Source organism: Phyllostomus discolor, chromosome 4, assembly GCF_004126475.2.
Source record: "Phyllostomus discolor isolate MPI-MPIP mPhyDis1 chromosome 4, mPhyDis1.pri.v3, whole genome shotgun sequence".
Classification (NCBI taxonomy): Eukaryota; Metazoa; Chordata; class Mammalia; order Chiroptera; family Phyllostomidae; genus Phyllostomus; species Phyllostomus discolor.
The window spans coordinates 133,297,091-133,309,735 of record NC_040906.2 but is presented as its reverse complement, the minus strand read 5'-3'; positions in this window follow the sequence as shown (position 1 = coordinate 133,309,735).

Below are 12,645 nucleotides of genomic sequence, written 5' to 3'. Positions count from 1 at the left end.
TAATTGGGCCCTGCCCCTCCCATATACACTCCTAGGCAGAGCAAGGAAATGGATACCTTGATGGGTTCAGACTGCCAGGGTGTAGGGGTGTGGGCATCTCAGACTAAGTCCCAACGTGGTGGCAGAGAGGTTCTGCTCACCAAAGAATGGAGCCCACAGTGCACATTCCATGTATTAATAGACTTCACTTAAAACCATTAATGCAAAGACAAAATTATTAAGAATTTCACAACAGCAACCACAGAGCATTTAACCCCCAGTGCAATCCCCTTCTGAGCTCAGTTGCTCTGCAACAGCACTGTTTGTGCAACCAGGAAGCCAGCCCTGACAGCAAGTCACTGGGAACCTACGTGGGGCTGCCAGGTATGACTTACTTGGATCTATTAGGTAAAATGATGGCAGTAGCTTAAAACCTAAAGATAGGAAATCTGAAATGGATGTTGGGAATCGAAGGCAAACAACGGGTTTCAGGTAAGGGGTGGTAGGAACTGAAGAAAAAAATGTTTAATTCCTGATAGACTGGTATGACCTAAGAAAAGAGATGGAGGTACGGACTGAAATAATAATATACAGGCACTGACTTTTTAAAATTGTTTTATTATTGTTCAAATCAGTATAGGCACTGATTTTAAGATAAGATGAAGTTTTAGCAAGATGGGTTTGACAGGGAGCCCCAGGATGGAGGAAATAAAGTATAATGGAGAGGAGCTCAAAGGGAATGCAGACTGATGCTGAAGGATGTGGGGGAACCAAAGAAAAGGTGTAAATAAATAGATACTGCAAAGGATCCTAAGAGATGTATGCCATGTGCTAAGAAGAACCTTCAGTGGGGTGAGGGATATAAAAATTGAAATAGTCAAAAGAGCCTGTACCAACACCATTACTATTGCAGGACCATGGGTTCAAAGGTTCAGGAAAGTTCCAGCAAATAAAATCATCATGTTTTTTAAATACCAGGTATATACTTTTTTGAAACTAGATATTCTTCAAATTTTAAATAGCATCTTTATAAACCCTTTATATTTTTTTCTTTAATTTCTTCCTTGATTGAATTGTTAGCTCTTTTTAGTTTACAATTGCTATAGTGCTTTCACTGTAAAACACAGGCAGTAGAGCAGAGTAATATAGGTTGGAACTTTGTAGACTATTTAAATTTAAATTATGGTTCCTTGATTTACATCTTGTGGCTCTTTGATCTTGACCAAGTTAGCTAAGTGCTCTCTATCTCACTTTTGTCATTTGTGGAATAAAGATATTTATTTTGTTTAAATGAGGATGTTGTTGCAAGAATGAAGCTGAAACTGGAAAAGATACTGGCATTCAGGCTGTCTGTCACTACCAAATCCAATAAGCAATCACAGCAATTGAATCTTTATGGGCACTTTATTCAGATGGCAGGTGATCTGAGAAGACAGAAGGTTCATACCCTAACAGACCATCTTGTATTTCTTTCCAGGCCAACGTTTTTATACCAGCGAATAAACAAGTTGCAGTGAGGGGTTTTGAAGTTCAGGGAAGATTGGGTGAAAGAAGCTGCAACATTCTCGTCCTGGGCAGTTAGCAGGCAGGTGGTTATCTGTCTCTCCCTGCAACAAGGATGGCGCCAATGCCTTCACTTGCCCCAGGCAGTAATCTTTAGCAGTGCCCCAGGAGGTCAGCTCTTTTCCCAGGAGCAAGGATGGGCCTTATCTATCTGTAGTTTCTGAAACAAAAGCTTTAACAGATACATTACTTGCTAAGCTTATAACTTTTTACCTTAAACTAAAATTGTTCAACTCTTGAGTCCCTTATCAAAATGACACCATCCATGATTAGAAAAAAAGTCTCAGTCCTCAGCAAAATGCTTGGCAAGCGCACACACACACACACACACACACACACCTGTGAGATTTGCTTTTATAATAATTTTGAAAGCAAGCTAATCATTTTAATGATAAAAATTCTGTTTTGTTGCTAAATTTCATTGCTTAAATTTGATTTAAACTACCTTACAAATGGAACTAAATTTTCCCATGAATTATCAATAAAAGTATTATAAAAGTTGTCACATGGTTTAAAACATTATTTCTTCCAGGATTATATACACTTTCACTGCCAATCAAAAAATAAAATCAAATCCAGGTATAGGAATTTCTCATGGAGAAAACTTAGCATTAAATTTCCAACAGTTGGAGTGTCTGTTGAGAAAGCTTTTTAAAATTCAGAATCTCAGCTCCATCTCTATGCTAAATTTTGAGAAGCAATGCTTTAAATCACTTTACAAAAACAATTATTCACTGTATCTCTAAGAAGAAGAAGAATGAATCTATTTAACTAGTAAATGTATGTAGAAATGAGCATGTAATAAAAAGTTTATTTGTTGTATAAAGGTTATTTTTTTTTCAATAAACTGTTTTTGGTAATGAATATTCAAATTTTAAGCAAATGAAAAGTTGACAGCACAACACATTGTTATATTTTATGCACTTGTGTTTAAGAAGATATAATGACTTGAAGTTCACACTGACTTAATAGAGCTTTAAAACAGATTGTACTATTCAAATGACTTGTAATTTATTTTAAAAATATCATCTAGGAATTTTTCTTCACCAAAATGATTGATTATCAGAATGGTGAATCTTAAAAAGATGGTTAGCTATAATTGGAAAGAAAATTTTAAATATTCCATCTCAACCATCAGAGTCTCTTCCAGCTTTTCATTATTCAGACCAAGTATTGTCATGAAATGAATTCATCAATGTAACAAAGATAAATGGGACAACACAGAACAGACAGAACTGTCTTCAGTTCTTAGGAGGGAAATTGTCTCATTGCCCTATTATATCAGTGACTAAGATGTCTAGACTATATGAGGATCTCTTTCCATTTAGTCTTTTTAAAATATTAATGACGCGATAATTTAACCTCAAAAGTAGGTTCAAGAAAGTGCTTCGAAAGTACTTACAAGGTTGAAAATTGAAGATAAAAACTAATTATATTATCTGAAAAATTTGGATAGTTGATGCAAGCTAAAAGATATTATTAGTGTAACTTGAAAAATTTAGTTTAAATAAACCAATTTAATGAGTCATGATAGTCATATTTTACATATAAAATACTGAGGAAATATCTCAAAAATAATCAAACACATATATTTTAATATATGTATACATATATATATATATATTTAAAAATGCATTTTAAGGTCCATCCTAGTTGGCAGTCAAATTATGTGAGCTATTTGTGGGCATAACTGAGAAATAGTAGGTTGAGATCTTACAGATTCTACTTTCAAAAAGACTGATGTGCTTTCCACGAGGAAACTTACTTTAGTAAATGCTGAATACACGGTTAACTTGTTTCATTAGCAAAGCCTTGGTTGTCAGAAGGGGAGAATGATTCCTAGTATAGTATGCATGGCATCTGTCATTCACATGTGTCACCTGTCCAGTATACAGACTTATCTTTAGATCATATGGAAATGAAGATCTTTTTTGAAGGCTGATTAAATAAAAATAGACAGAACACTAAAGGAAAAACATCAGCGTACTTTACCTCATATAACTTAGTATAAAATCAGAGTATGGGAGCCACAGAACACCTTGGCCTGATAGCCTGAAGTTTCCAGATTAGTGGACATTTGTGGTGGAGAATGTTTAGAAACTATGGTGAAAAGCTAAAAACAGGCCTTGGTCAGTGTGGCTTAGTTTGTTGGAGCATCATCCTGTAAACCAGAAAGCCACAGGTTTGATTACCAGTCAGGGCACATTCCCATGTGGCAGGTTTGGTACCTGGGTGGTGCACAGATGGGAGGCAACAGATTGATGTTTCTCTTACATTGATGTTTCTCTCTCTCTTTCCCTCTCTCTCTCTGGAATAAAAAAAATGTGCTAAAATAGTTGTAGGGGAGGGAAATTTCCCCCTCTTTTCACTCTTAGTGCTTCTGGTTGACCTCAGAATTAAATTGAACATGAGACAGATTGACAGGACAAAATAGCCAAATTTAATTACATCTGTACATACGGGATTCCATAAGAATATAGGACCCAAGAAGAAGTCTGGAAGTCGAGCCTGATATGCTAAGAAGGAAGAGGGGTAGTGTTTTGGTCTTTAAAAGGAAGAAAGGGAATGCACATGGACGTGAAAAAACAAATGTTTAGTAAATTAATGTTTGTTGGGTCATATTTAGCAATGGAACACAGACAGGAGTTCAATCAAAAGCACCTTGCTAGGATCCTCCATGCTATCACACCTAGTTGATATTAAAATACATTTGTCTGTGTTAATAGTTTCTTTCCTGGTACAGGTCCTCCATCTAAATTCTTTTAGGCAATTAAGGGGAAAGTCAGAGTTTCTTCCTGAATCTTTGTTTCTTAAAAAAAAAAACAGCCTAAAATAATCCTAGTGACAAGGAGACATAGTTTTAGATGACAAATTGTGTTCCCCTTTATAGTCATTATGTGTGAGAAGGAAATAGTACTAGCTGCAGTGTCTGACAAAAGCTTTCTGCCTGGACTTACATACCAGTAATAGTAAGAAAGATGGTAGACAGTGTTTAGTTTGAAGAAGCAGAATCAAGAGTGAATAAATACAATCATTATCATATAAAATGATCAAATTGTGCCAACAGACTGTGTAGACAATCAGAAATAATTTAAAATAACATTATGCTATTAAAAATAAACTGGTATCTAGTGCATGAATGAAAAGGAATATTAGATTATTTCCGAGTGGGTGACACTATTATTACATTGGTGATAGCTGACTAAAAGGAAACACAGAAATAATCACATGTGCATGCTTGTTCTTTATATTCACTTCTCCAATGCACATACTGATGCACACACACACACAGAAACATGAATACAGAGGGAGCAAATTAACAATCAAGAACATGATTCTGTAGGCCTGGACAGTGTTGCTTAGTGGATTGAACCAGTCTGTGAACCAAAGGGTTGCCAGTTCGATTCCCAGTCAGGGCACATGCCTGGGTTGCAGGTCAGACCTCCAGTTGGGGGTTCACAAAAGGCAACCACACTTTAATTTCTCTCTTCCTCTTTTTCTTCTTCCCTTCCCCTCTCTCTAAAATTAAATAAATAAGTAAAATATTTTTTAAAAAAGAATATGATTTTCCAGATAAACGTGAGCTGCCTAATTTTATGCTCCTTGCCTTACTAAAATACACTGAACAAAATTAAAGACTACAGATTTTTCTAATAAAAAGTGGTACATTTTTGAAAACCCAAGCAAAATATGAGAACAATGAAATTCAGTAGTGTGGGCAATACCACAGAAAAGATATACATACTGGACCTCTGAACTCCAAACTCAGAATGTCAGAGGAAAAATGTTTAAAAAAATCACACCTTATTTTATATTTTTTGGCCAACCTGTCTAAACTAGAGAAGTTTTCTGCTATTCACAAATGAGTAGAGACATGTAAATTAACAAAAAAGTCCTTATACTTAGCCTTACAATAATATATAAAAACCTTTAGCTCAACCATAAGAAGTGAAAAGTTGAAAAATGAGGGACTCTATATCTAGATTAACAAATAAAGCTAATGCATGACAAAAATGTTTTTAAAGATCTGATTAAATTTTTCAGGTGCTTTATTTCATTTCTCTTCTTATTCATACATGGTTTTCAGCACTTAAAAGAAAGGTTGAACTATCCCCATTGAACAAATAGTAAGTATCAGATAATTTATGCATATAGGATATGCCCAAAACAGAAAACAAACATTCAAAAATGCAAGAAGAATATTATACATCAGAATGAGAAAGTGTATATTTTAGTATAAAAGAGAATAAGTCCCTAAAGTAATTTTAAATTAAGATAAAAGACTCCAAAAGATACATAAAATTAGCTCACAGATCAGTTGAAGCTAATCACATTTCTTTCATGTTTTATGCTTCAGCAAAATAATAGGAAAAAATAAAGTACAAAATTGAAAGTCAAATAGAGGTAACAAAATTTAATATTGAGCATCAAGAACATAATCTTTCATATGAGAAAAATCACAGATAATTAACTAGAAAACAATAAAGGTGGTAGAGATTAGAAAGAAAAAGTCATTATCCTATGCTTCAGTGTGTTCTTTGCAGTTCCGCAGCCAGGAAAGGGAACCTAGGAAGGAAGGGTCTGGATAAAACTGACATCCTCCAATGGCTTTTGCCACACTGGTTGCTCAGTGTTGGTCTCCTTCCCTTGTAGGCTGGACCTTCAGGGGGAGCAATAAAAAGACCAGCGCGGGTTAAGTGAGAGTCTGCTCTTGGGCCCATATGTAACCTCTATTTACCACCTTTACTTCTCTGTTCTTGGGCCCATTATAGTAATTCAGAAGTGGATGTTGGAGCTGCTGTCATTTAGCCTATTAGGTTGTTCCATGGCTCATTCATGATAGAAACTTTCTGATGAGAAACAAATCTTTACACTTCATACTTATTCCTACACATCCATTGATGTAACTCTACTCAGACCTTTGTGTCTTCAGCCTTCAAATTATTTTCTTCTCAAACCCTGATCAGATGATTACAGCATGGGCCATTACTTAGGAATCAATATTTTTTTTTCCTTCAGGCTACTTTTATTTTCACCCAAAGTGTATTACAAAGTGTCTTACTTGCAGCTAAGAAAAATTCCTTTCTTTACTGCCCTTTAAAGCCACCCTTGAACATGACCACAATGAAGCCACTGTTCATTTTTATCTTACAGATATATCCATGCACCAAACTCCATTTTTTTCTCCTTCTTCAGCTTGTTGTCCAGCACCTTTGGTATAGCGTTAGCTGTGAGCTGGTGCAGGGGTGAGTATAGTTTCCTGTGACTGATGTAACTAATTACCACAGACTTGGTGCCTAAAACAACAGAATGGTGTTCCCTAACAATTTTGGAGGGTACAAGTCCAAAATAACTTTCATCAGATTGAAATCAAGCTGTTGGGAGGCCAAAATTTCATTGGAAGTTCTAAGAGGAGAATCCATTCTCTGCTTCCAGCTTCTGGCGCCTACCTCAATTTCTTGGCGCTTTCCACCACTATGGTCAAACTTACTCTCCTCTTCTTTTTCAAATTGTTCTCTGCCTCTGTTTAATAAGGACACACTATATGAAATGCAATGTGTTTTCATCCCTTCATTTGCTGATAATTGGAATGTACATTACAAAGGAAGGTATATTGAAAGAAAGTTTGTAACAAAAGTTTTATTACATGCTCATTTCCACATATGCTCACTAGTTTAACAAATACATCAGTTGTGTTGATGGTGAGAGTGAGGCAAATAATTTTAAATGAAGGCACAGAAATGACAGCTGAAAAAAAAGTACAGAAAATAGGCTCATTTTCTAGGAGCAACATTATGTGTGTTTATTCAATAGTCACTTATTGAGAATATGCTACTTAAAAAAGGTACAGTCCTAAGTAAAAGGACACACAAAGGTGAAAAACATAAATCACTTGCTTTTAAGGAATTTATTGTAATTGATTATATAACAGGGGGTAATTAGTAATAAATAATGCCTGATTTTGAATGATCGTGAGCTCTACAATTTTTAAACATACATCTAAACCATCATGATAGACTAGAAATTAAGCCAAGTTCTCTCAATGCATATATCCCAACTTTCACGTTACCACAGACCACTCCTTATCTCAAAGGACAATGTCTCTCAATTGTAGTTCTGAACTTACTGATCAAAATAGTGTGTGTGTGTGTGTGTGTGTGTGTAAAAAGAGAAAAAAAATAATGAGTATCAGAGAGTCTTACACAACTGAAAACAATTTTTTAAATTGCTATTGATTTTAAAAATCAAATAACTGGTAAACTGTTATTTTGCTTTCTGAATTAAGGGTGATCTTGTTGTGGAAAATCCACCCACACGTGGGGAGATAATGAAGCACAAACTTTATTACCCGGGGGCCCAGAGGGGGTGGTTAACATCCAAATCCTCTGAGCACCGATCCTCACTCTCCAGGGGTTTAAATAGTCCCGGGCTCCCTACTTACGTGGCGAAGCAAGGTTACAGAAGCTGAATGCGGAAGTTAGGTCCAGCTACCTTATATGGGAGACAAAGGGAAAACGCAGGAGGAATTTGCAGAAGCTACAGAGCACAGGAGCTTATCATGGGAGTCTGTGTACGACCTTGAGTAACTGGCCGTTGCTTTGGTTACGACTTGTCTGCTTTTACAGTCCTGTGTGAAATTTTGCAAGTGTTACAGTTACAGAGCATAAGAAACTTTTGGAGTTTTCTTTTCCTGCCACAATCTTATATAGTTTGTCATCAGTTCAAAATATTTTAAATATGCAAATAACTTCAATAATATGTAAAGGACAGTGTCAGAACAAAATGCTAGGTGAATCCAATTACTTATTAATACTGTGTTATGCTTTGCAACTTGGTAATAACTCACACAAATTCTTTATATATTTGTTTCTAAAGAACAATCATATTTTTGTTTCCTTTGACCTGGGCATATTTAAAATCAAACAAGTAAAATGATTTAGAACAATAAGAGTAGTGCTGTAAGTTTAATGTGTTTTTTACATAGCTAGCGACTTCCCACCAAGTAGAATAGAAAAAAAAAGAACTATTGTAATTTTTAGTTGCCAGTGGTGCATGCTGAATAAGCTAAGCATGTAATGTTGCTTCAGGGATATTTGACATATATATTAGGTAGAGTTATCAAGATTTTTTATTGCCATTTGAATTCATAAATCCATTTGTTCATTTATCATTTATTGAACAATTTCTGACACCACCGTACTGAAGAAATCAGTCAAGAATTGAGTTAAAGAAAATGCTACATTCTGACCCTTGCTGGCGAAGCTTAGTGGATAGAGCTCGGGCTGTGAACCAGGCATCGCAGGTTCGATTCCCAGTCAGGGCACATGCCTAGGTTGCAGGCCATGGCCCCCAGCAACCACACATTGATGTTTCTCTCTCTCTCTCTCTTTCTCCCTCCCTTCCCTCTCTAAAAATAAATAAGTAAAATCTTAAGAAAAAAAGGCTACATTCTTTATCCTTTAATAATAATAAGAAAACAAAGAAGTGTTTAAAATTATCTTCTATACATCTGGCAAGAACATAACAGAAATTATTTATATAAGATTCACAGATGATGAGGTTGCTCTAATGGTTTTGCTCTAATGGTTTTGATTACAGTGACTTCCTATAACAAAAAGTACATAATTAATATAGTAATAATATAATATAAAAAGATATTATATACCCAAAGTATGCTTAAAATTTCATGTGTGTTAATATTATTTGCATCAACTTTATACAACAGATAATATCATATATCTGTAATGTTCCATTTTTCAAATAAGATGTAAATTAAGCAAACTCTCAGAAAATGTATAAATTTCACTGCTGGAAGCAGAACTTAAACATAGGCCTAAGCACAGGGTCTAATTCTTTCCATCATCCTTTACTGCCTCCAACATGAGGCACATTGTGTGTTTTTGATGTTTGTATGTGTTACACACAAGTAATTCACTTTTATTTCTTATTTTTCTTTAATTTTATTTTTTATTCTTGACAGGCATATAGATCAATGGAGCAGAGAGCCCAGAAATAAACTCATGTCTTTATGGTCAATTAATGTTTGACAAAGGAGGCACATGCACTGGAGTAGGGACAGTCTTTTCAATAAATGGTGTTGGGAAAATTGGACAGGAACATGCAAAAAAGTGAAACTAGACCACCAACTTACACCATACACAAGACAAGGTCAAAATGGATAAAAGACTTAAATATTAGTTGTTAAACCATAAAAATCTTAAAAGAAAACACAGACAGTAAAATCTCAGACATCTCTCATAGCAATATTTTTGCCAACATATATCTCTTAGGGCAAGGGAAACAAAGGAAAAATTAAGTAGATGGAATGACATCAAACTTAAAAGCTTTTACGCAGCAAAGAAAGCAATCAACAAAATGAAAAGGGAACTCATTGTATAGGAAAACATATTTGCCAATACATATGATAAAGGGTTAATTTCTGAAGTAATTTGTTTTTAGTTAACTCCAGACTATCTGAAAAAAATAGCTCAAAGAAAACAAAATGTTCATCTGTAATTTATCATGTTTATTTTAAATGTGCATTAGTAATTCAAAGTTTAGTCCTATTACAGAGTAAATAAAATAACAAAAATATTAAAATTATTTTGTATTCTGCAAACCAAAGTGTTGTCAGTTCAATTCCCAGTCAGGGCACATGCCTGGGTTGCAGACCAGGTCCCCAATAGGCGGTGAATGAGAGGCAACCACACATTGATGTTTCTCTCCCTCTCTTCTTCCCTCCCTTCCCATCTATAAATAAATAAATAAATAAAATCTTAAAAAAATAAAATAAAAATACATTTTAAAAATATGAAATAAAATAATTTGCATTTACTGATTTTCTATATCTATTATGAAATAAAAATTTGTTAATTAACCAGATCTGTTTAATATTGTAAAAATGGCCATTTTATAATAGATTTTTTAATACATATGTAATTCTAAATATACATAAAATAAATATGCTACTATCAATGATATGGCATTGATTTTATTTTTGTATTTCTGTTCTCAATTTAAGATTATATGCATATGCTTCCTTCTTTTTTTATCCTTTTAAAATTTATTTTAAATCATATTTTTACCACTAGATTTATTTATTAAAAATTTATTAAATTATAAAAATGATCTTCAAAACACTCCAAAATAATGTTTCACTATTTTGGGATCAATGGGTACCAATTTGATATGATACCTGCTCTCAGTGAAGATATATATTCTGAAACATAAAAAAAAAAAAAAATCAACAGAGACTCAGTGTGTTAACTACCATCTTGTTCACCACCTCACCTGGCTTCTCCTCAGTTGCCTCTCCAAATGCAGAGGTGGCTCAAAGTCCACAGAAATCCTTACCCAGCCTCAGACTAAGAGACTTCCTTAAAGGGCACCTTTAAGGCAGGGTCATGGTGACTAACATCCAAGTCACCAATATCTTTCTCTTCATTTATTCTGGTGGTCTCATTCTGGCCTCCAGCTGTTTACTGCCATTTCCAAGTATTCTTAAATTTCAGGACTTTGGAATTTGCTACCTTCTCTGATTGAAACATTCTTATCTTGTATATCCACTGTTTGTTTCCTCCCTCACTTCAGTTTCCTGCACATACAACAGGAGAGACTATCTCTGCCTTAAAGTAGTAAATCCCCTTCCTGACAAACTCCAGGAATCTTTATTCCCCTCAGCCTATTTCATTTCATCTGTAGCACATGTAACTTACAGGACATATTTTTATTTTTATTGTTTTATTGTCTGGTTTCCTCCACATTAAAAAAAGCTACAAAGTAAGCATTCTACTACTTTTGACTACTAGATAGCCCTTAAATGAGATATTTTTTTGTAAATAATACTTAATTATGATACATGCAAAATCTATCACAATTTAATATATGCATGAGGCCTTAGCTGGTGTGGCTCAGTGGTCTGAGCTCTGGCCTGCAAACCAATGGGTCACCGGTTCCATTCCCAGTCAGAGCACATACCTAGGTTGCAGGCCAGGTTCCCAGTAGGGGCTGTGTGAGAGGCAACCACACAGTGAAGTTTCTCTCCCTTTCTCCCTCCCTTCTCCTCTCTAAAAATAAATAAATAAAATCTAACACACACACACACACACACACACACACACATATATACACACAATATAAGCATTTGTGGTTTTCAAAGTAACCTTGTTTTCTTCATTTTTGAAAACCTGATGCAAAACTACTTTAGATGTAGTATTTTCCATAGCATAAAATCAAGTCTTACCCTGAGTATATTTTTCTTTCAGATCACCTTAACAAAAATTGATTTTTTATTCACTTTAAAAATATAGTGACTATGTTTCTAATTCCATTATTGTTTTATTTTAGCACACTAATGAAATACTTATTTTAGTGGCTCTTGAAACATATTAACTTAATAATTTATGTTAAATTAGTTTTCTTAAGAAATTATTATTTTTTATTACTCAGGCATAAATTAGCAATGAATATACTAATGATATACGCAAGTGACAATTTGTTAATTTTGAGAAGAACAATTACAGATTGTTTTAACTTTAAATATGTAAATTTCTAATTTTTCCCATAATTTTATAAAATTGCTCTTGAGAAAAAAATTGTCTCAAGTTAGCAATAATTTATGTGTCCTACCTTTAAATTTTTAGGTTTATACTTACAGTATATCTCATTTTAACAAACTTATTTTTCTATTCTGTGATATCAAAATGTTTGAACAAGAACACGAGAAGCATGGAAGTCCCACTCAGGTAACAGAAACGAAGATCTGAAGGAAGCATGATATCAGCACAATTCTTATGATTTTCAGTCCTCACATCCAGGCTTCTTATCCTCTGTTGAATCCTGGCAATAAAGACATTCATTTCTCATTTGATGGTGCCATAGCACCAACATTCAAATAGAATTGGGTAAAAATTATTCTGTAGAAATAAGTTGTAGTTTATAAATGCTCTTAGTCATGTTTTCCTGTACACTTTAGTTCTAAATTGTGTTAACAAATACCAAAACAGATTTTTATGGCACATATTTTGAATGAGTTTTATTACTAAGTACATACTTATTTGCACAGATTTTTATATATGAGTATTGCAAAAGTAAATGGGATTT